The sequence below is a fragment of the Blennius ocellaris genome (genome assembly GCF_963422515.1).
Source record: "Blennius ocellaris genome assembly, chromosome: 23".
Classification (NCBI taxonomy): domain Eukaryota; kingdom Metazoa; phylum Chordata; class Actinopteri; order Blenniiformes; family Blenniidae; genus Blennius; species Blennius ocellaris.
In genome coordinates, this window is record NC_137672.1 from 18,563,418 (window position 1) to 18,587,715 (window position 24,298).

General features: G+C 47.4%; 2 protein-coding genes across 2 annotated transcripts in view; one reads left to right on the top strand and one right to left on the bottom strand.

The window, feature by feature from the left end:
• The window catches only part of gal3st3 (galactose-3-O-sulfotransferase 3), a 29,475-nt gene extending 11,736 nt beyond the window's left edge, over positions 1-17,739 (bottom strand). The window contains exon 1 of the mRNA XM_080518979.1: positions 17,509-17,739. The gene's annotated coding sequence lies outside the window, so the exon portion shown is untranslated. The remainder of the gene's footprint in view (positions 1-17,508) is intronic.
• A 5,618-nt stretch (positions 17,740-23,357) lies between these two features.
• Positions 23,358-24,298, top strand: part of ccs (copper chaperone for superoxide dismutase) — an 18,310-nt gene continuing 17,369 nt past the window's right edge. The window contains exon 1 of the mRNA XM_080518986.1: positions 23,358-23,670. The gene's annotated coding sequence lies outside the window, so the exon portion shown is untranslated. The remainder of the gene's footprint in view (positions 23,671-24,298) is intronic.

A 24,298-nucleotide genomic window follows, 5' to 3' on the forward strand; every position in this document is an offset into this window, starting at 1 on the left:
AAGCTGCATTTTCACATTTCCACTTTTTTGTTTCCAGCCAGAAAAATAGGCCATTTCTGGACATTTCTTTTTAATTAAAATAAAGTGTAAAATTTCCATGTCATTTCTCAGAAGTTCCATGGAGCCGCTACCGAGGGTCTGGTGAGCCACGTGGCGATGAGGCGGTAACGTCCGTACGGAGGCAGTTTCCTCATGTTCAGGTACGAATGAAGTTTTCTGTCACGTATGAATGTGCTCGCATTACTATGAGGGTCCGTACTTTATAAAAGTGGCATCACAAAGTGTACAAAGTGTAAAAAGTCCCACCGGAGCAGCGACGCTGACTGAATGCGAAGAGCGGCGATTTTAAAAATTCACCCCGTGGCGCTTTGATCCCCGGAGCAAAAGACGTGGATTTAATACTTCAGTCTTTCTCTTTCGGCTGGAAAGTCCAGGAAAAAGCTTGACAGGCGCCGACCCCCCCAACCTTACGACCCCCCCCCCCTCCCCCTCAAGAAGGAGGGGAAAAATGGCAGGATCAAAGTGAAAGAAAATCCTCAAAGGCTTTTTCTTATATAATGATCTAAGAAATGTGTTCGTTCTCCAGGAAGGTTGTTTTCTTACGTCAGAGGTTTTTTTTTGGGTTTTTTTATCTCTGAAATCCTCAGAATCAGTCAAAGACATGAGGCTTGAAATGATTTTTTTTCCTCGTCTCCCTTCGGTATTTTTTTTTAAAGCCATTTGTTCAGCGGGGTTACTCGAGTACACGGGAGTAATGTACCTCGTGTTTCCCTGCCAACAGACACTGCAGCTTCTCACCTGTTTACAGGAAAAATACAGCTTGGATGGTTAATTATATAATGCAGCTTGGAAGTAAAAAAATTTTTATAAAAAAATGTGCATTTGAATTTTCAAACTGGACATTTCAAAATCTTTTAAAAATTCAATCTTAATTGTCATTTACTTTTAAACATGTTAATTAAGTCACAGAATAAGCAGCCTTGTCAAAGAAAAAATTAAATGCAGTTTGGATGATTGATTATTATTATTATATAAAAAAAAAAAGCAGTTTAATCTGAATATGAAAAAGCAATTTCTTCCATAATAATGAGAGACCTTTAAATGTGTCTTTTGGGAACATGTAATTTGAATAGATTAATCAAGGTAAGAAATGTACTTCAATCAAGCATTTTATTTGGAGGAAATACGATAAATAATGCAGGTTTTAAGAGTTTTGTGGGGTGACATTTAACCCTTTAAGTGACCATGTCTGGGGAAGAGGGAATTAAAGGCCCCGTGTTTAATCAAAAATAAATTTTTCTAATGGTAATATGAGTCTCAATAGGCTGAGAGTCTGCAGTCTCACTCGCTTGCGCCATTTTTTTTATTTTTTGCGAAAATGTGCTCATACGGGCCAATCAGAGATTTCTCTTTATGACATCATAAAGGGGGAAAAAAGCACTCACTTTGACCCTCCCACAGGTCGATGAGCTCCGCCGTCGGAAATTACTAATTACAATTGCGAAACGCTTCTGGAACACCGAAACAGCTCATCGGCATTTAAAGGACTTTTACAAAAAAGGACTTTTAGACTGAAATCCAGCACCGAGGCTGGATTTGGGGAAATATGCTTTGAACACAATATTATTAGACCTCTGAGAAAAAAAACCTGTATAATATGGGACCTGGAAAGAAAATACAAGAATATAGCAAGGAAAATTAAATAAATAAATAAATATATATCAGTATATTCTAGTTATAATATATGGTTGAGCGAAACATTTCTTATTCCCTTTAGTATATTTCATTGATGCCTTTATCTTTTAAAATATGACAAAAAAAACTGCTTGAACATCAGCACCGTACACAAAAAACTACAGTAGAACTTATATATTTAAAACACAATAGATCTAGGGAATCCTATTATGTATACTTTTCTGTAAATAATACATTATATTATGGTTCAATGGTTCTCAATAATATATAGGTAATCCTCAAGGTGGGAATAAAGCCTATTAAGATACTTTTTTTTTAACTACAATTTATGAATTATATCAGTTTGTAAAAGTTAATTCATATACCGACTTTGAGTTAGTAGTGAAGTACAGGAACAAACTTTCAATTTCCATGAATGTGCTCAAAAAAAGTAGGTAGAAATTGTTCCTAAATATCCACAGACTGTTACAATCTGATATTTCTTAATATGACTCAACTTTTTCCTGTGTACTTTGGACAATGGTGCATAAATAGAAAATATAGAGAAAGAGAAAATAAACAAATACATAAACAAAAAAAAACCCCAGAGTCTCGCTGAGGTTTCCTCGCCGTCTGATCTGATGCGTGACGACGGGGAAGTTGTTAGTTTGTGTGAATTATTCACGGCGTCTCCGGAGTCGCCGTCTTGTTTCTGTCGCCTTTCGCTCGTAAAACACGACATTTGAAGTTTCCTGCCTCGTTCCTCTTCGTCTCCAAGCAGACAAATAAACTCCACGTCGTTTGCACTCGCCGTCATCCGAGGCTCCATTTCCACGGCGGTGACCTCGACTCTTAAAGAGACAGGCGCGCAGAATTCAAATTTTAAAGTTGATTTTTCTCTCTGGAAAAACTAAAATGGTCCTTTTAATTTGTGAAAAAGCATCGTTTCAGAATGTTTTGCGTTTACACGGCGACTGGTGTTCGTTTTTGTGATTGAGAACAAAAACGCTCTAAACATAAACAATAATGTTCAAACTCAAGACATTGCACTGGACAGAAGACTGTCAAAATAAAACTGCTTTCGCATCGTCCATCTCCTGAACTATTTGCCGCTGCCGCGGTAACGGGCCTTTACCCGCGTTCCCGTGGCGACGGAACCCGCACGACTTTCAGAAAACTTCCACCTCGTGAGCAGTTTTCAAAAAGTTCCCTTTTCACGGAGACGCGTCGGAGGGTTTTTCAAAATGTCGGAAAATGACACGTTTCCATGGAGACGGCGCGTTTTCCAAAAAACAGTGGCGTTTTCCGCCCGTTTCCATGGAGACGGAACGTTTTCCAAAAACAGTGGCGTTTTCCAAAAACAGTGGCGTTTTCCGCCTGTTTCCATGGAGACGGAGCATTTTCCAAAAACAGTGGCGTTTTCCAAAAACAGTGGCGTTTTCCGCCTGTTTCCATGGAGACGGCGCGTTTCCTAAAAAAAAGTTGCGTTTTCCGCCCGTTTCCATGGAGACGGTGCGTTTCCCAAAAACAGTGGCGTTTTCCGCCCGTTTCCATGGAGACGGAGCGTTTTCCAAAAACAGTGGCGTTTTCCAAAAACAGTGGCGTTTTCCGCCTGTTTCCATGGAGACGGCGCGTTTCCTAAAAAAAAGTTGCGTTTTCCGCCCGTTTCCATGGAGACGGCGCGTTTCCCAAAAACAGTGGCGTTTTCCGCCCGTTTGCATGGAGACGGAGCATTTTCAAAAGTTGCGTTTCCAGTGGCTCCGAACACCATTATTGTGTAAAAAGAACCCCCCCCCCCCCCCAAAAAAAAAACAAAAAACAAAACACCATGGAAGTTGCGTTTTCACTTAAAATCATCAAGCAGGGGCCGCAAAGTGCATCTTTCTGAGGCTTCCTCCTCCTCCTCCTCCTCCTCCTCCTCCTCCTCCTCCTCCACCCTCCTTTAACGCAGTCCCAGACCTCCACCCAGGCTTTTACACGGGGCTCTTCAGACCCCACCCTGCTTCTGGAGACACGATGGAATCATATGAAATGAATTTCTGCAATCGGCCATGTATGCTAATGTGTGTGTGTGTGTGTGTGTGTGTGTGTGTGTGTGTGTGTGTGTGTGTGTGTAAGAGTACACCCGAGAGCGTGTCTGGATCATTACTTGTCTGCAGGGCGGCCTCCCCCCCCGGACCCCAGCTACAGGCTTTATCTCACCCTAAATGGCCCCCGAGAGAGAGTGATGAGAGAGAGAGAGAGAGGGGGGGGGGGGGGGCGAGAGAGAGAGAGATGAGATTTGATAAAAGACAAACAGAACATGGAGGGAGAGAACGAAGGAGGCCTGAGAATAAACGAGCGCGAGGAACCAACATGAGGGAAGCCTTTTTTTTTTTTTTAATTAACCGGCAAAATCCAGAGAGAGAGAGAGAAAACATCAGCGGCGCAATGTTCCGTTTGGCAAAGTCAAACGACGAGCACATCTTTTCTCCGTCGTACAAAACGCCCCCACCCCCCGTCTGCCCCCCCCCCCCCCCCCCCCCCCCCACCTCCCCAACACTCCTGTGATCACGTCTGAACAGCAGCAGCAAAGGTGGAAGACGAGTGTTTAAAAAAATAAATAAATAAAAAAAAGCGATAAAAGAAACGACAGCAGTGGGTTGTTTTTTTTTTTTTTTCTTCTTCTTCTTTTTTAACAAGCTGCCGCGATGCGTCACCGAAAGGTGCTTCGGGTTCCCGGCGAAGGGAAAGTGGGAGAAGCGCAAAACACCTACGCCTTCCTGGCGTCGGGCGGAGGCGAGCGGCGCCCAAAACCTCCGTCTCCGACGCGGCGCCACCACGCTGGAGCCTCCGGGAAAAAAAAACCCGTCTTTCATCTCCCCGGAGCGTCTCCAGAAAAAAAAAAACATTCCGTCCACTTTTCACTGTGAACACCAGGCTTCCGGGGGGTGCAGTACACACTCCGGGCCTCCGGGGCGCTGTGACTCGCCAAACACGCCACTTTAAATGTCCATTCTGAGACGTTGAAGTGACGCGGGAAACGCTACGAACACGGTGGGGATTAACGAGGACGATGTCGGGGGAGTCGAGGACGGAACGTTGGGAACGGAGACGAGAGGCAGTTTTTTTTTTTTTAATCCCAAAATAGTTAAAATGTCAACAATTAAATGGATGAAAAATCGGGGAAAAAAGTCAAGAAAAAAAGTTGAAAATGTGAAAATTTAGTTGGGATACGGCGACACCAGGGTCGAGGTGATGGTGCGTTAGCCACGCTACCCTTTAGCATGTAGCATGTAGCATGGCTAAGTTAAAATTGTGGCGATGAATCTTCTTTGTCACATCCGTGAGGTTGGACTAGCGCCACCAGCTGGTTCCAGGACATTCAAACCGCTCGGAATAAGAGAGGAAGAAAGAAGAAGAGGAAGTAATACAGTTCAAATAGTAAAACGGTTTGATGAACAATAAACGTAAACAATTAACACAATAAGAATCGGTGAACGTCAGAAATCGTGTTTGAGCAAAAGGAGCAGAAATACTGAGAAGAATAGTAATAAAATCATTTGGATTTCAGCTCTGAATCTCTGGGAGGACGTGTTTCCGTCTCCATCTCAATCTGGGGGGGTTGGTTTGGGGGGGGTGGGGGAGGGGGGGTCTTGTTTACGTTTCCAGATATCACTCCTCTCCTGTCCTGCATTCATATTCTGCTCAGGGAACTCGATGTGCTTCTGCAACTCAGCTGTTCATTTACATAAAACGCAGCTTCCTCCGGTGCCAAATTAATTTAATGCCCCCCCCCCAACCTCACCCCACCCCCCCCCCGGGGGGGGGGGATCGCAGCTTCCTGCCCAGTCCGACCCGTCATTTGCGACAAAGAAAAATTGTGTCTTTTAGATCGGAGGGGAACCACGGAGCACATTTTGATCCTCCACATCGCTCAAGATCAAAGGGACGGCGCCAAGTCATCAGCGCGACAAAATAAAAGACCAAAAAACGGAAAGATTTATGCCGGCTTCTCCCGGAAACACTGGATATTTTTTGTCAGCTCCGACCAGATCCCTATAAACCCCCCCCCCCCCCCAGAAGTGGGAGTCGCACACATTGAGGCTCCATCAGGCTTCCGCTTCCTCGACATTTCAAATTAAAATGCATCTTTTTTACATTTCCAAACAAAGTTTTGGAGACCGTGGAGTTAAGTGTGCCAGGCCACAAGTTAGCAAAAAAATTTTTTTTTTGGGGGGGGGGGGGGGGGGGGGGGGGGGGGGGGGTGGTTTGTCATGAAAAGCAGCCGACAGCACCCTCTAGTGGCTCGACACGAAAACGACATCGTTATCAAAGCGCCGCTGTTCAGTCAACTTTTTGCCTGAACCACTAAAAGTTATGAAACTTCGGGATTAGAAAGTCAAAATATACAGAAATAAATAGTGAACATAAATAGTGAAAAATTCAAAATGGCGGACGACGAGGAGTTTCCCCGACTACGTAATTCAAGGGAATCCCGAGGAATTGCGCCACGCTATCCAATCAGAACGCATGTTTCCCAGGTAAGACGAAGCGTCACTGACCAGAATGCGGAACACGAATCGCCGCTCTTCACCACTAGAGGGCAGCACAGAACTTTGCCGGTGAAATGTAAAGTGACAGACGTCAGTGTGGTTCATCTCCACCTCCTGCTACCATCTTGTATCAAAGTACTGTGTCAGTGACAGTGATGGAGAAGTTTTTGAAAACCAGGATCTCAGCTCTTCATCCATCAGGTCCAGGTTTCACACTGAGGGAGGCACTATTAAAAAAAAGTCCTTGCTTTCTGGATTTACTGGATTCCTGTTGATAAAACTTTGATGAGAATGACTTTGATGTCTTTGATGAGAATGACTTTGATGTCTTTGATGAGAATGACTTTATATTGTTAATAGAGGCTACAGAGTTTCACATTTTAACATTTTCGGGTGGTGGTGTGCCTCCAGAGTTTTCCAAAGAAAGAAAATGTGCCTTGCCTCAAAAAGGTTGAAAACCACTGGTCTGGAGAATCGGGCATTTTTTATCGGGTAATCGGTGATTTTGACTGAAGTTGAAGACGACAAGTAGAATTAAACAGCTTCGTGGTTCGTTTGCAGAATTTTCAGTCTTGAACCGATACCGATACCGATACTGATACTGATACCGATACCTGGGGGCCGATAACGGTACCAGTGCTGGTTTGATGGCTTGATTCAAGGGGAACTATATCAAGTATAAAGAAATTAAACAAATATACATAAATTGGTTCAAATCCGAGTCAGAAAAATGAAGAGACTCTGTTAATTTGACTTCAGAAGAAGATAATTCTCCTCCAAAAGGATTCGACTTCATCTGAAATTCCACTCCTGCTACTGAATGATTGCTTTTGTTTGTTGTTTTATTTCCGTTTATATTCACTCGCCGTTCTCGGTAAAAGACTTCAATTTGCCAGGTTTAATGAAAACTGGACGCCGTTCTCCGCCCGTCCCCCTCACTGATTACTCCACACATCCCCCTGCATGTATTACGCTTGATTTTATTTTATTTATTATTTAATTCCTCAATTAACCTCTGGACACGGAGCCGGCGACGTGCCGGCGTTTGCTACGATCAGGAAAAAAGCGACAGCCAATTAAACTCGTTTGACCGGCGATGAATGAGGTCGCCGCCTCCTAATGGCTCGCGGGGATTTTCTGTTTTTTTTTTTTTTGCTCTTTGCTCCAACAATGCTGTTCTATTGATCCACTTTGCATCGATCGACTATCGGCTGGCGGCTCATTAGTCCGTGTCGCGCGTGTAAACGCCGCCACGTGGGCGTCGGCGCCGGAGGCTCGGCGTTCAGGCGCCTCGACAAGTCGAATCACAATCCAGTCCTGTTTGGACTTCTTGGCTCTTTAAAAGATGATTTTCGTCGCTGGGAAGAGTCGGGCTGCGGGGAAACGCTGGCGTCGGCGTAACGAGTCGCTACGTCGGTCGTCAGGTCGTCGTCTACAAGAGGATTTGTTCTAGAAGGGCTCAATGTGTCCAGAATCACATCTAGAACCATCCTCTACACCAGGATGCAAAACACCTGTGCACATATATTTTTCTTCATTTAAAAAAAAAAAAAAACTTTTTCTGATTTTGTTCTTTTTCCCTTTTTTCAGTTTTTTTGTTGTTGTTTTTTTTACCATTCTTCTTTTTCTTTATTTTTCCTCATTTAAAAACTTTTTAGATTTTTTTTCCTATTTTGTTTTTTTTCCTTTTATTTTTCTTCATTCAAAAAAAGACTTTTCTCATTTTGTTCTTTTTCCCTTTTTTCTATTTTCTTTCCATTCTTTTTTTTCTTTATTTTTCCTTCCTTAAATTTTTTTGATATTTTTTTTCCTTTTTTTCCCTTTATTTTTCTTCATTTAAAAAATTGCTCTCATTTTTTTCTTTTTCCCTTTTTTCAGTTTTTTTCCATTCTTCTTTTTCTTTATTTTTCCTCATTTAAAAACTTTTCATATTTTTTTTTCCTATTTTGTTTTTTTTCCTTTTATTTTTCTTCATTTAAAAAAAGACTTTTCTCATTTTGTTCTTTTTCCCTTTTTTCAATTTTTTTTCCATTCTTCTTTTTCTTTATTTTTCCTCATTTAAAAATGTTTTATATTTTTTTTCCTATTTTGTTCTTTTTCCCCTTTTCCAGTTTTTTCCATTCTTTTTCTTTATTTTTCCTCTCTTAAATTTTTTAATATATTTTTTTTCCTATTTTGTTTATTTTCTCTTTTCCCTTTATTTTCTCCCTTTTTCCCTGTTACGTGATTTACGGGCGTCCTCACATGTCTGGACGTCCACCTGCATGTGATTGTCTTTGTGCATGCGCGCGCGCGCGCGTGTGTGTGTGTGTGTGTGTGTGTGTGTGTGTGTGTGTGTGTGTGTGTGTGTGTGTGTGTGTGTGTGTGTGTGTGTGTGTGTGTGTGTGTGTGTGTGTGTGTACCTGCGTGCGGCCGTCTGGGATCGTGCTGTTCGGACGCAGCCAGCATCCCTGTAATGGCCTGATAACAGAGACCCTCCAGCCAAAGGCAAAGGATTAATTAAAGGGGCCAGACAAACCCCCCCCTCCCCCCTCCACCCCCCCTGAGGGGGGGGGCGCCTCTGCACCGCCCTCCCACCAGTAAACACCGCTACACACACACACACACTGGCGTGGATGCAAAACACCTGTGCACATAAGGGACTGATAAAACAAAATATAATGCAAAAGTTCTGCTCACGTTTCAGGTGAAAACGTTTTTTTGTTTCAGTTTCGCTCGGCGGCGTTTTGAAAACGACGTCGTTAGCATGTTGAGCCACTAGCGGGCGCTGTTGTCTACGTCTATAATGAAACGACACGCAAACAAGTACGCAGAGAACAGAAGACGTGAACGACGGGCCGACGACGCAGTCGTCTATTACCGTGACCGTCAAAATAAAAGTCCCAGCAGAATACGGACCGGGAGCCGCAGAAAAGTTACGCTTCCCTCCGTTTCCATGGAAACGGTCAGCGTATTTAAAAACCTGTTTTCCCGGTCGTTACACACTTTATTTATCGATTTAATGCATCTTCATCACGATAAATTGATTTAATGGCCGGAAAAGAAGCACTTGCAGATGTTTGATTGTAAAATATCGTCACTTTAAGGTAAAAAAATCAATTTTTTAATCTAAATACGACCATAAATACTGCAGTATTGAGCTCATACCGTCACGTACCGGCAGTACCAGCGTCCTCCTGCCAGGCTATCGGATTAAAAGTAACGTCTAATAAAACAGGAAGCTCCATTTGAAGTCTGACTTCAGAAGTCTTCATCTATTTTACAGGCGTGGGGAAAAAAAATAAAATAAAAAAATGCAATATTAAAACGCGAACAAGAGCGAAGCCCCGGAAAGTTGATATCGAGTTTCACAGTATGTGGTTCTCGGCTGATTGTGACGGTTTCTATAAGACGACGCATCGAGTGGCGGGTCGCCGCCGATCAAACCTTCAAATCAAGACGCGGAAGATTTAAAAAATAAATAAATAAAAAAATAAATAAAAAAAACCTGTAAACATGACATCTGGTCCGCGTCCACGCCAGCAGTTCACTGTAATCCCATTTGAAGCCGTAATCTGATTAAAGAAACAGTTATGTAAAGAGCGTAATCAGATTATCTTAATCAGAATCATAACCTCGGTGGGGTGGGGGAGGGGTGAGGGTGGGGGGTGGGGGGGGGGACGCCCCTCGCCACGCGTTCCATTTAGCCGCTCCTCCGTCAATCAGACGGCGGGATTTGAACCCCCCCCCTCCCCCGGGGAGATTCCAGCACTTTCAACACATTTTACCACGTCTGCCGCCGCTAACGAAGGTTTTTTTTTTTTTTAAACATCAGGCATGACGGGGTCAAGCTGTGGACACGCAAGCAAACAATACATGTATAAGAAAAATAAAGAAAATTCTAATTCTAATTGTTCTTCTGCACATCACTTCTCCGCCTCCTGCTCGCCGCCTGCGTTCAGACGCGAAGCGAAACCGTCAATTTGCGCCACGTCTGTCGGAACGTCACTTAAAGTGGTAATTTAAACATAAAAAAGCCGCGCGAGGAGGCGGAGTGTCGTACTGAAGGGCTCTTGAGCAGCGCGCGCCGTCAGTCCTGCAACAATAGCCACCTACTCTCCCTACACGCACAGAGAGATGATGAGAAAATCAGAATATATCAACTTGTCGTGCGACAAGGCCGCAAATCAACGTCGGGATCAAAGAACTTGCATTTCCTGTAACACACAAAGTATTAAAAATACAATCTCTTATGAACACATTCTAAATATGGACGTTCACAAAGAGATTCCTCCACTTTGAAGTCGTCAAGTAACCAGATTCTAGATAACCAGAGAAACTCCAGGGCCTGTAGTTCACCTGCCAGGCCTTGAGGGGCGCTGTGACACAACAAGCACTCCAAAAACGCAGAAGAAGACGGAGCACGTAGAACTTTAGAAGTAGATTCTTGCTCATAAAAGTCTTCATCATTCCAGTTCTATAGGTCTATGGCCCCGCTCCTCCTGCTGCTAGCGTCAATCGCTTCTAGTTCTATAGGTCTATGGCCCCACTCCTCCTGCTGCTAGCGTCAGTAGCTTCTAGTTCTATAGGTCTATGGCCCTGCTCCTCCTGCTGCTAGCGTCAGCAGCTTCTAGTTCTATAGGTCTATGGCCCCGCTCCTCCTGCTGCTAGCGTCAGTAGCTTCTAGTTCTATAGGTCTATGGCCCCGCTCCTCCTGCTGCTAGCGTAAATCGCTTCTAGTTCTATAGGTCTATGGCCCCGCTCCTCCTGCTGCTAGCGTCAGTAGCTTCTAGTTCTATAGGTCTATGGCCCCACTCCCCCTGCTGCTAGCGTAAATCGCTTCTAGTTCTATAGGTCTATGGCCCCGCTCCTCCTGCTGCTAGCGTCAGTAGCTTCTAGTTCTATAGGTCTATGGCCCCGGTCCACCTGCTGCTAGCGTCAGTAGCTTCTAGTTCTATAGGTCTATGGCCCCGCTCTTCCTGCTGCTAGCATCAGTTGCTTCTAGTTCTATAGGTCTATGACTCCTAGCTTCTGCAGCTATCAGTTGGTAGGTCGCAGGTTCGATTCCGATGTTCAAATATCTTGTTTTACTAAATCTTTTATCGAGTCGTTGTCATGACAAGAGACAGAAACTTTGCAGACGAATATAAATATATATAAATATAAATATAAGTATCAATCAGACTTTGAGGTAAAAGATTGGATGAGATACAGATTTAATCCATCCATCCATCCATCCATTGGCTACCGCTTTATCCGGGGCCGGGTCGCGGAGGCAGCAGTCTGAGCAGAGTTGCCCAGACTTCCCTCGCCCCAGACACTTCCTCCAGCTCCTCCGGTGGCACCCCAAGGCGTTCCCAGGCCAGCCGAGAGACATAGTCCCTCCAGCGTGTCCTGGGTCTGCCCCGAGGCCTCCTACCGGACACGGACTCTAGATTTAATCCAATTTTAAAAATTTAAATCAAAAAGAAACTTCATGTTTCTCTTCAGAGGTAAATCACCATTTTATTTATAGAAATACTTTAGTAGAATCAGCGGCGAGTCTCTCAGAGTCGAGAGTTTATGTGAGACACACGAGGGACGACACGGAGGCCTTTTCCACAACAACAACAACAACAACAGTCAAAGTGAGATGCTTTCAGTATTAATAATAAATAACACTTCTCTGTGTTGTTGAGGACGAACTGCAGAGACGATAGACGACTCCTGATCCCGTAACCCCGGAAGACGGTTTTAATCTGGGGTCTGCCTCGTCCCTCGTCCCTCGACCAAACCCTCATTTAAACCCTTGTCCAATCTTGTCCAAACCTTCGTCCAAACCCTCGTCCAATCTTGTCCAAACCCTGCTCTAAACCCTTGTCCAAACTCTCGTCTACTCTCGTCCAAACTCTCGCCTAAACCCTTGTCCAAACCTTCGTGCAAACCCTTGTCCAATCTCGTCCAAACCCTCATCCAAACCTTCATCCAAACCCTCGTCCGAACCCTTGTCCAGTCTCGTCCAAACCCTCGTCCAAACCCTCGTCCAAGTCCTTGTCCAATCTCATCCAAACTCTTATCTAAACCACCGTCCAATCTCTCGTCCAAACCCTTGTCCAATCTCGTCCAAACTCTTATCTAAACCACCGTCCAGTCTCGTCCAAACCCTCGTCCAAACCTTCATCCAAACCCTCGTCCAAACCCTTGTCCAATCTCGTCCAAACCCTCGTCCAAGTCCTTGTCCAATCTCATCCAAACTCTTATCTAAACCACCGTCCAATCTCTCGTCCAAACCCTCGTCCAAACCTTCATCCAAACCCTCGTCCAAACCCTTGTCCAATCTCGTCCAAACCCTCGTCCAAACCCTCGTCCAAGTCCTTGTCCAATCTCATCCAAACTCTTATCTAAACCACCGTCCAATCTCTCGTCCAAACCCTTGTCCAATCTCGTCCAAACTCTTATCTAAACCACCGTCCAGTCTCGTCCAAACCCTCGTCCAAACCCTCGTCCAAACCTTCATCCAAACCCTCGTCCAAACCCTTGTCCAATCTCGTCCAAACCCTCGTCCAAACCCTCGTCCAAGTCCTTGTCCAATCTCATCCAAACTCTTATCTAAACCACCGTCCAATCTCTCGTCCAAACCCTCGTCCAAACCTTAATCCAAACCCTCGTCCAAACCCTTGTCCAATCTCGTCCAAACTCTTATCTAAACCACCGTCCAGTCTCGTCCAAACCCTTGTCCAATCTCGTCCAAACTCTTATCTAAACCACCGTCCAATCTCGTCCAATCCCTCGTCCATCTGTCTTCCTCCGGAGCTCTGTACCATTTTTTCCTTTTTAACCATGTGCAGATATTAAGTCCTTCCTCCTTCGAGGGCAACACAACAAATCACCGCCGTCTCTCGCGGCTCTGCAGGGAATCAGTTTGACCCGACGGCGTCATACGGCGGCGCGAGGTCGTTTCTTTGTTTTGTTTCTTCCCCACTTTACACGTCCCGTCCTCTTTTGTATGCATCACCTCGACTATAACCTCCACTCTGGAGCGAGGTGGCGCCCTTCTGTGTGTGTGTGTGTGTGTGTGTGTGTGTGTGTGTGTGTGTGTGTGTGTGCGTGACAACACGCGGCAGCACATCAAAATCAATTTGATCACAAGCTACAATGAGGAGAAAATGCACCTTTGCACTCGTGCATCAAAGTGGCAGAAAGTTGGCCCGTGTTCAAGGTTTTAGTGTGTGTGTGTGTGTGTGTGTGTGTGTGTGTGTGTGTGTGTGTGTGTGTGTGTGTGTGTGTGTGTGTGTGTGTGTGTGTGTGTGTGTGTGTGTGTACACAAAAGGATATTTATCACTTCACGGGGACTTGCTGCCCTTGTGGGGACAAAAGCGAAGACAAGGAGACTCATGCGCTTTAAGGTGAAGCGGCGTTGCCACGGTTGCCCTGAAAAAGTAATCTGATTACTATGTACTCCTTTATAAAGTAACTTTGTTACTTTACTGATTCCTCGTATTTAAAAGTAACCAAGTTGGATTACAGGTAGCTTTTTAGTTGCTTTCAGCCGCTGCAACGCCTGATTGAAGAAAAAGGGGCGGGGCTTCCTGACGATGTTTCATTTTACTCTGGGAAAATTACAAAAAGTAGCGCAACGTCTCCGCTGTCGTGTTTTATACAAGTGTGTGTGTGTGTGTGTGTGTGTGTGTGTGTGTGTGTGTGTGTGTGTGTGTGTGTGTGGTCTAAACCAAATGGTTTGTTAACATGAAGCATTAACATGAAGCATTAATCTCTCTTAGGCTCACGTCCACGTGTTGTGCAATAAATTCACACACACACACACACACACACACACACACACACACACACACACACACACACACACACACTCTCCCTCCGCGGTGAGCCGAGATGCCCGCAAGTAAATTTTTAATCACAGGCTCTTTAATCACTCAGGCTCGCCGTCCGTCTTCAACAGCAGTCATGACCTCCACTAATACACATGGAGAGGAAGAAGCCGCCGCGCCGCCGCGCCGCCGCGCCGCAAGCCGACCCTACATGTGTCGGCGCGCCGCGCTCGCCGTCCGACTGCACGGCCGCCATCTGTGCTCCCGTCTGATTCCTGCTCGTCGGCCTGACGAGGATCGTCTCTGCTGCTCTGCGTCTTTTTCCCTCCATTAGAACATCGGATCCTAGGAGCTACATCCAGAATCTGCTGTGTCTGTGTGAGCTGGACTGGCTCCGCCCACACACACGCGCGCCCATCTATGGGAAGATGGAGCAAGTACTTTCCTCTCGTTGGCGCCATGTGCCGGAGCAGAGCTGCCGGATTGTGGGAGGAGTCAAAAGGGGGGGAGGGGCCTACCTTGATTGTGATTGGCTAAAAAAACAAACCTGATGACATCATATAGGGATTGATTTCTGATTGGCTGCTTGGAGCGACACGCTTTTTAAAACTGGGAACAAACTTTCTTCACTTCGTGCGTCGTCGTCTCGTTCCGTGTAACTTTTAGAAAGTGAATTTTGAGTTATGTGACACTTTAGCGTTGCCATGGAAACGGGGCCTCGTTCTTAAACCGTTTCTAAGTTTAAATTACGAAAACTCAAACAACTACCGAGAATAAAAAAGTTCAAAACTGTCACAGATCAGCGATTTACATCCGTAGTGTTACAAAACAATCAGGTTGTTGTTTTACCTCTTTTTTTTCAATCGATTATCTTCTAGCGTGTCGGGAAAAATTTATTTTCTTAAAATTTATGCAATTTACTCTAAAAAAAAAAATCCTTATTATTACGAATTAATGCAAAAAACACTTAAATCCCGTGATTTCTACGCAACTACAATATTTCACTGCGGGTTCAACCCGTCGACACGATAAATCCAACTGAACTTCTGGTTGCCGGTTGAGTGCCGGTTGCTCAGAGGCACTTGGGCGTCAGTCGCGCCGCCTCCTGACCCCGGAAACCTTCTGGGAAACGGCGAGCGGCGTCCCGGAGCAGGAATTCATCCCGACATGATCAGAGCATCTTCCCTTCCTGCGGAGCCGTAAACAGTGCCGCCTCTTTGGCTCGGGGCCTTGGGGGGGGGGGGGGGGGTCCAGGGGGGCCTGGTGCATCATCGTCTCATTCCGTGTAAATAAACTCCTTTCTGGGAGCGCCGGCCCTTTAAGGGGCGACCTCAGTCTGGAAAGGCTCCTGCCGTGGAGTTTAACACGCAGTGAGTCTTAGTCAGCGACGGCGCACTTCATCATTCTGACTGTGTGTGTGTGTGTGTGTGTGTGTGTGTGTGTGTGTGTGTGTGTGTGTGTGTGTGTGTGTGTGTGTGTGTCACAGTTTGTAACCCCGCCTCTTCGCCGCTCGCCTCCATTGTTATTCTCTCTGCGTTACACATTTATCACTCGGTCTCGTTCTTGCAGGAATAAACGAGAGGAACTTTTTTTTTTTTTTGTTCCTTTCAACAAACTGCGGCAAAAAAAAAAAAAAAGAAGAAGAAGAAGTTGGATAATGTCGCATTTATGCCGTCAGTTTCCTGCATTTGTGTTATAAACAATAACAGTGTTCGTACAGCGACATTCTCCTCCATGGCCAGGTTGGATTGTTACTGTGGTTGACTGTCAAAATAAAAGCACCAAGTCCCAGGAGAATATGGCCGTGGAGGAAGCGTCGTTCTGATTGGCTCTACTGAGCATGTGCAGAACGACTTGTGTTTTCAAGAGGCAGTGTTTTCAAAAAGTTGTGTATTACCCCGTTAGCATGGAGACAGACGGACCGTTTTCCCTCGTTTCCATGGTGACGGAGGAAAAATTTTTGGAACGTTTTCGAAAAGTAGCATTTTCCTGGCATTCCAACGGCGACTGAATGTTGTCGCGATGTTGCGCCCCCCCCCCCCCTTCCTCCCGTTGCTATGGCAACGCAGTTGCAGCATTTTCCAAAAGTTGCGTTTTAGAGACGGAGATTTAGAAGAAGAGCAAGTGGAAAAGTTGACCCGTAACGATCTAAGTCCATAAAATCTCCCGGGACTCCTTAGTTTTATTTTGACAGTCACCGTAATAACAATCTAACTTCCTTATCCGTCCACTAGAACATACGTGGAAGAACATTGTTAATATTTAGAGCGTGTTGTTCTCTGCGCTGTACGTGTGTGTGGTTTTATTACAAAAACAACAAACAGCACCGACTAGTGGCCCGGCATGCTCATTACAGCATTTGTTTTATTTTTTAAATTTTCACTTAAAATGAGCCTTAAAGTGAACGATACGATCGTTTAGGTTCATCGGCCGTTAAAAACTTTTAATTTGAAATAATTCGATTTTGTTTATGTGGTCTGGCCCGTCTTATTTTAAGAAAATATATGAGTAAATACCAGCTGGGACCACTAGATGTCACTGCATCACAACAGGATGCTGCTACGGTAACAAAAAACCTCCTTTACTTCTGTATTTGACTTAAAAGTGTCTCCAAAAAGGAAAAAAAGAAGTTTTTAACGAAAGACAAGTAAACTAAAACAAATAAAAATGCAAACAAGATGCATTTTTAGTTACGATTTGTCGAGACTTTTATCCGTTTCCTCCAGATTCACGTCTCAATGAGGGAGCTGCGAAATAAATAAGTGCAGCTTTCAAAATAAAAGTTCAGAAGTGAAGTTAAAGGTGAGAACCTCCTGAGCAACAGTTCATATATTGTATAAAGACAAACGAGGTGTTTGGCGGCTTCACGTGCGTCGTCTCGTCTCCCGCGTGCGCTTCAATGACCCCCCCCCCCCCAGAAAAAAAAAAGAAAAAAAAAAAAGGTGTCTCGCGCTCCGTTAATCTGATTGAGCCGCGGCGGAATCAATCATCCCGACGGTCAACGTCCCTCATCTCACACATGCGCGCGCGCGCGCGAGAGAGAGACGCTCGTTACAGGACGTAAACAACAACAAAATCTCCTCAAGAGGATGTGGAGCAGATGAGATTAGATTTTTTTTTAGGGGGTGGGGGGTGGTAAGGGGGGGTCTGGATGGAATCACACATAAATGGCACACAGACAAATATTTAAATATATACAACACACACACACACACACACACACGTGTGTGCGCGCGCGCGCGGAGAAAGTGTAATAAAATCCTGTTTCACGGGAAGGAGCGCGGCTGTTCTGTGCGTAAAAATTTAAATTATATATATAAATGAGAGAAAGTGTGACACGTTTTTTTTTCTCTCTCTCGTCCAGCAGAGGAGCCCCGTCCTCCACCTCCACCTCCACCTCCACCTCCACCTCCACCAGCCCGGATTACAGCGGCCATGTAGGACAGGAGATGCTGTTATTACACAATGGGGGGGGGGGGGGGACGCGCCGCCTCGCGCCACCAGTCACCCACCTCGGTCATCCCGGAGCGGCGATGCGGCGAGACGCCCGGTTGGCGGTGATCCGTCCCCCCGGCGAGACGGAGCGGAGAGTCCCGGTCAGCCGGCTGGCTCTTCGTCCTCCTCCTTCTCCTTCTCCTCCTCCTCCTCCGCCGCGTCCTCCTCCTCCTCTTCTTCTCCTCTATTCGAGAGAACCGCGTCGCCTCCGGCCGGCGCTCCTTCACGCGCGCCCGGTGCGCAGGGTGTCCAGGTGCCGCAGTCGCTACCCGCTGGAGCGTCTGAACGTCCGTCTGACGAGTCCGCGTGCTCCGAACCGGGGGGGTGGAGGGGGGGGGGTCGTCTCTCTCTCTCTCTCTCTCTCTCTCTCTCTCTCTCTCTCTCTCTCTGCGCGTCGCTGAGCCGTCGCGCACGCGCGCGCCCAGCGAGCACATATGGTCCTGTCACGCCACATTTTGCTCATTTTTTTTCAACATCCACTTCTGCACATTTGGTCCAATTGTGTTTAATTCAGTTGAACCTCCGTTGCACGTTTTATTGTTTTTGTTTTTGTTTTTTGCGCATTTATTTACGTCTTTTCTCGAGTTTAACGTTTAGAGTTAATTTATGCAGATTTCGCAGAAATGTTCCTCTTATTTTGTATATTTCTTTCAACTTCCTGCAGATCTTACTTGTATTTTTATTAATATTGATATACATTTTGTGTAAATTGTACATTTAGTTTATGCAAAGTTTATGGAGGGTGGAGTCCTCACCCCACCTCCTCCACTCCTCCTCCACCCACCACTGCACCTCCATCCACGTCCACCTGAACGGAGCACTCCACCCTCCACCCTCGGTGTGCACATCTCTGCAGGCGGAGAACCTCCTGACCTCTTCCTGCAGGTGGAGAACCTCCCGACCTCCTGCAGGTGGAGAACCTCCCGACCTCCTGCAGGTGGAGGACCTCCTGCTGTTGGTGGAGAGTCTCCTGACCTCCTGCTGCAGGTGGAGGACCTACTGCTGTAGGTGGAGAAGCTCCTGATATCCTCCTGCAGGTGGAGAATCTCCTGCTGTAGGTGGAGAAGCTCCTCCTGCAGGCGGAGAAGCTCCTGACCTCCAGCTGTAGGTGGAGAACCTCCTCCGGCAGGTGGAGAACCTCCTGCTGTAGGTAGAGAATCTCCTCCTGCGGGTGGAGAAGCTCCTGACCTCCTGCAGGTGGAGAACCTCCCGACTTCTTCCTGCAGGTGGAGAAGCTCCCAGTTTCCTACTGCAGATGGAGAACCTCCAGACCTCCTCCTGCAGGTGGAGAACCTCCCGACCTCCTGCAGGTGGAGAAGCTCCCAGTTTCCTCCTGCAGATGGAGAACCTCCAGACCTCCTGCAGGTGGAGAACCTCCCGCCCTCCTCCTGCAGATGGAGAACCTCCCGCCCTCCTCCTGCAGGTGGAGAACCTCCCGACCTCCTGCGGGTGGAGAACCTCCCGACCTCCTTTAAAGTTCATTTCAATGTGAACTGACTGACGGAGCTGAAATGTGAATTTGCAGCAAACCGGGACACATTTTATTTATTTATTTATTAATTTCCTTATTTTGTGATTCAGGAACGGGGCCTCCTGCATTATTCGCATCCTTTTCACAATAAAAGCGTGTGTGGTGACGCCACCTCGTTTTCCCTCGTTGACTCTTCCTCTGACCTCATGAGCTCCTCAGCCGATCTGTCCCCCCCCCCCCCCCCCCCCCCCCCCCCCATATGAGAACATTTAAAAGGTGTGGTTTACAAACGCACAGAAAAAAAAAAGTGTAAAATCCTCGGGGGAAACTTTTCGTCAGGATGGTTTTGTTTCCTGTGAAGCAGAAACTGTTTTTGTTTGGTTTTCCTCCCAGGCTGAAGGGAATCATGAGGTTGAAGCAGACGGTCATGTGACTCGCTGCTTTTAACCCGCTGATGATACGGCGACGCCGCGGGAATTCTCACACTTCAAGCAGAACAACAAACACGATAAAAGTGCTCATTCAGCAATTTTTAAAAAAAAATACAGTTTCTATAACTCCTGTAAATAATATTTAAAAGCGAAAATTGCCTTTTTTGAAGCAACTTCATGAGCTTCTTCTCATGTATTGTCAAATTAATGCAACTTTTCTTCAGTTTCTCCACATTGTATGTGTATTTAATACACAGAAATATAGTTGCGTGTACTTTAACGGTGAAATTTTCACCAGGAAGTGGCCCTTGGGGGTGCCGTTTCCACGGCAACGGCTGTCGCTGCCGCTGAAAATGAGAAGGGGGGGGGGGGGGGGGGACTTTTCGGAAACACTTTCGATTCCAGGAAAACTCATTTCAAAAATGTATTTGACAAAATTAAATCCAGTACAGTCTGTTTTTACACGTTCTTTCTTATTGATACTTTAACAGTGTTTCGTGATGCGTTCAGGTGCATCACGTAACTCCGCCTTCCGACATGTTAAGGAGCTACACGGGAGCGACGTTACATTTTAAACTCAGCGAGCTGGAACAGTGGAGTTTATACATTATACTCGTATTTTAACATGTCGGAGGGCGAACTTACGTGATGCACCTGAACGCATCGCCCAAAGTTGTCTGAATATAGTTGTCCTGCCAACTTTGCTATACTTCGAAATCCAGTCCTTGAAACGAACGATGCTGAAAACTAGCGGTGGGCGACTTGTCCGTTCATCTTGCTTTCTTTTTTTTTTTCGGGGGCGACTCCACTCCTCCGTCTGATCTCCTCTTCTCATCTAGTTTATTTTTTTTCTGCGATCTTTCGCTTTGTAGTTTGTCATATTTTTTTCCCCCCCTAATTTTATACTTTTCTCACAGAAACTTCCCGACTAATAATGAGTCGCTTGAATTTTTAGTCGGTGACCTTATTGCGCTTTTCTTTTCTTTTCTTTTTCTTTTTTTTCCTGCTTCCTATTAAATCTCACTGCGTTTTGATCATACATCAGCGCGGCGCTCCTCCCGGGAGGCGGCCATGTTTTTCCAGCGTCTGACGGACAGACTGAGTAACGATCTGGGCTTCGGGGGGGCGTGATGATTTAATGAGGTATTGTTTTTCGCGTCTCCACACGGAGTTTTTTTTATTCCCGGGAAGAACTTTGATGAGGCGCCGCCGTCGCTCCTCCCGGAGTTCGTCCGCCGCTTGTTAAACAAGCCGCCGCCGGTAGAACTCGCCGTCCCTCGTGGTAAAGCGTCACGCTGCCCAGCGGACGGGACGCGTTCTGACTGCAGCCTCGCCGGCTCTGCTTGTTTCTGGTTTATTACGTTTTTAGGAAGAAGGGAAGTATCTTTTACAAAAACGTACGTGCATACATTAGCCCTTCTTTCCTCCACTGCATCGTGATTAAAGCCGCTTTTTAAATATTTATACCAGGAGTCTGCACAGCAAACAGCCACAAACATTTTTTTTTTACTTTTTTTCATATATATATATATATATATATATATTTAATTTATAATTAGTTTTATTTTTATTTAGTTTTTTTTAATTAATTAATACATTTTTGTTTTATTTTATTTTATTTTTTATTATTTTATTTTATTTTTGTTTTTATTTTGTTTTATTATTATTATTTATTTATTTATTTATTTATTTATTTATTTATTAATTTATTATTTTTATTTTATTCTTATTTTATTTGTATAGTTTTTTTTGTTTTTTTTTAGGGTGGGGGTGATGTGAGGTAACAAACGTTGGAGCTCCACCCCTCCACCTCTCCACCCCTCCACCCCTCCACCTCTCCACCCCTCCACCTCTCCACCCTTCCACCCCTCCACCTCTCCACCCCTCCACCCCTCCAACTCTCCACCCCTCCACCACTCCACCCCTCCACCTCTCCACCCCTCCACCCCTCCACCCCTCCAACTCTCCACCCCTCCACCCCTCCACCTCTCCACCTCTCCACCCCTCCACCTCTCCACCCCTCCACCCCTCCACCTCTCCACCACTCCACCTCTCCACCCTTCCACCTCTCCACCCCTCCACCTCTCCACCACTCCACCCCTCCACCTCTCCTCTCCACCCCTCCACCACTCCACCTCTCCACCCCTCCACCTCTCCACCCGTCCACCCCTCCAACTCTCCACCCCTCCACCTCTCCACCCCTCCACCCCTCCACCCCTCCACCTCTCCACCCCTCCACCTCTCCACCCCTCCACCTCTCCTCTCCACCCCTCCACCTCTCCACCTCTCCACCCCTCCACCTCTCCACCCCTCCAACTCTCCACCCCTCCACCTCTCCACCCCTCCAACTCTCCACCCCTCCACCTCTCCACCCCTCCACCCCTCCACCTCTCCACCCTCCACCCCTCCACCTCTCCACCCCTCCACCCCTCCACCTCTCCACCCCTCCACCCCTCCACCCCTCCACCTCTCCACCCCTCCACCTCTCCACCCCTCCACCTCTCCTCTCCACCCCTCCACCACTCCACCTCTCCACCTCTCCACCCCTCCACCTCTCCACCCCTCCAACTCTCCACCCCTCCACCTCTCCACCCCTCCACCTCTCCACCCCTCCACCCCTCCACCTCTCCAACTCTCCACCCCTCCACCCCTCCACCTCTCCACCCCTCCAACTCTCCACCCCTCCACCACTCCACCTCTCCACCTCTCCACCCCTCCACCTCTCCACCCCTCCAACTCTCCACCCCTCCACCTCTCCACCCCTCCACCTCTCCACCCCTCCACCCCTCCACCTCTCCAACTCTCCACCCCTCCACCTCTCCACCCCTCCAACTCTCCACCCCTCCACCTCTCCACCCCTCCACCTCTCCAACTCTCCACCCCTCCACCTCTCCACCCCTCCAACTCTCCACCCCTCCACCTCTCCACCTCTCCACCCCTCCACCCCTCCACCCCTCCACCTCTCCACCACTCCACCCCTCCACCCCTCCACCCCTCCACCCTCTCCACCCCTCCACCCCTCCACCCCTCCACCCCTCCACCACTCCACCCCTCCACCCCTCCACCCCTCCACCCCTCCACCTCTCCACCCCTCCACCTCTCCACCCCTCCACCTCTCCTCTCCACCCCTCCACCTCTCCACCTCTCCACCCCTCCACCTCTCCACCCCTCCAACTCTCCACCCCTCCACCTCTCCACCCCTCCAACTCTCCACCCCTCCACCTCTCCACCCCTCCACCCCTCCACCTCTCCACCCCTCCACCTCTCCACCTCTCCACCCCTCCACCTCTCCACCTCTCCACCCCTCCACCACTCCACCGCTCCACCTCTCCACCCCTCCACCCCTCCACCACTCCACCCCTCCAGCTCTCCAGCTCTCCACCCCTCCACCACTCCACCTCTTCACCCCTCCACCTCTCCACCCCCTCCAGCTCTCCACCTCTCCACCCCTCCACCCCTCCAACTCTCCACCTCTCCACCCCTCCACCCCTCCAACTCTCCACCCCTCCACCACTCCACCCCTCCACCTCTCCACCCCTCCACCTCTCCACCCCTCCACCCCTCCAGCTCTCCACCCCTCCACCTCTCCACCCCTCCAACTCTCCACCCCTCCACCCCTCCACCCCTCCACCCCTCCACCACTCCTCCGTTCCACCGGTGCTCCTCTCCGCTGACGACATCGTATCGCCTTCGTTCTAAAAATAAAAATTCTGCTTGCTTTGCTTCCTCGCCGCTGAAACGAGAGCTTGAAGTATGAAATAAGAAAATCTGACGGGGGGAGGGGGTGGGTGGAGGAGGGGGGAGGGTGGAGGGAGGTGGGGGGGTGTAGTGCCTCAGTTATTAGTACAGATAAAACCTCCACTGTTCCGTCAACGCGGTCCCGTCGGCGCCGCTTCGCACTGAACACAGTGTGTGTGTGTGTGTGTGTGTGTGTGTGTGTGTGTGTGTGTGTGTGTGTGTGTGTGTGTGTGTGTGTGTGTGTGTGTGTGTGTGTGTGTGCGCCTCCCCGGGGTTCAGGTGTCACCGCCGGTCTTTCGCTGATCTTCGGAACGAAGGATCGACACCGGACCAAAGGTCCGGAGCAGCTTTCCAGAATAAATTAGAGAGAGAGAGAGAGCGGGGGAGAGAGAGGGAGAGAGAGAGAGAGAGAGCCTGTGGTCATGTTACTCAGCATGGGGTCAAAGGTCAAAGCCAATGAGCCGCCACATACAGAGGGAACTCTGTTCCGCCGCTCGACTCCTCGGTGTGGAACAGCAGCCTCTTGGTGTTGTTGGGAGGTAATGACACACACACACACACACACACACACACATACACACACACACACACTCTCACACACACACACACACACACACACTTGCCGCCAATCAGCCCAAATTTAGACGCTTCTTATTTTCGACCCACATTTGCCGTCTCATCGCCCCGAACGTCTCCTGGTTCCTTGTGTGTTTTTTTTTGTTGTTGTTGTTTATTTTTCCTGGCGGGAAAAACGACCGGCGCTGAAGACAGACGGAGTAAACCACCGTCCAGACTGCTAACCGCTAGTAAGCACCGGTGGTTACTGCTGGTAACCATTGGTAACTGCTACTAATCACTGGAAACCATTGATAACAGCTGGTAACCAATGGAAACTGATAGTAACCTTTGGTAACTACTGGTAACCGATGGTAGTCGTTGGTGACTACTGGTAACCGATGGTAACCATTGATAACTAGTGGTAACCGATGGTAGTCGTTGGTGACTACTGGTAACCGATGGTAACTACTGGTAACCGATGGTAGTCGTTGGTGACTACTGGTAACCGATGGTAACTACTGGTAACTGATGGTAGTCATTAGTAACTACTGGTAACCGATGGTAACCACTGATAACAGCTGTAACCAATGGTAATCTTTGGTAACTGCT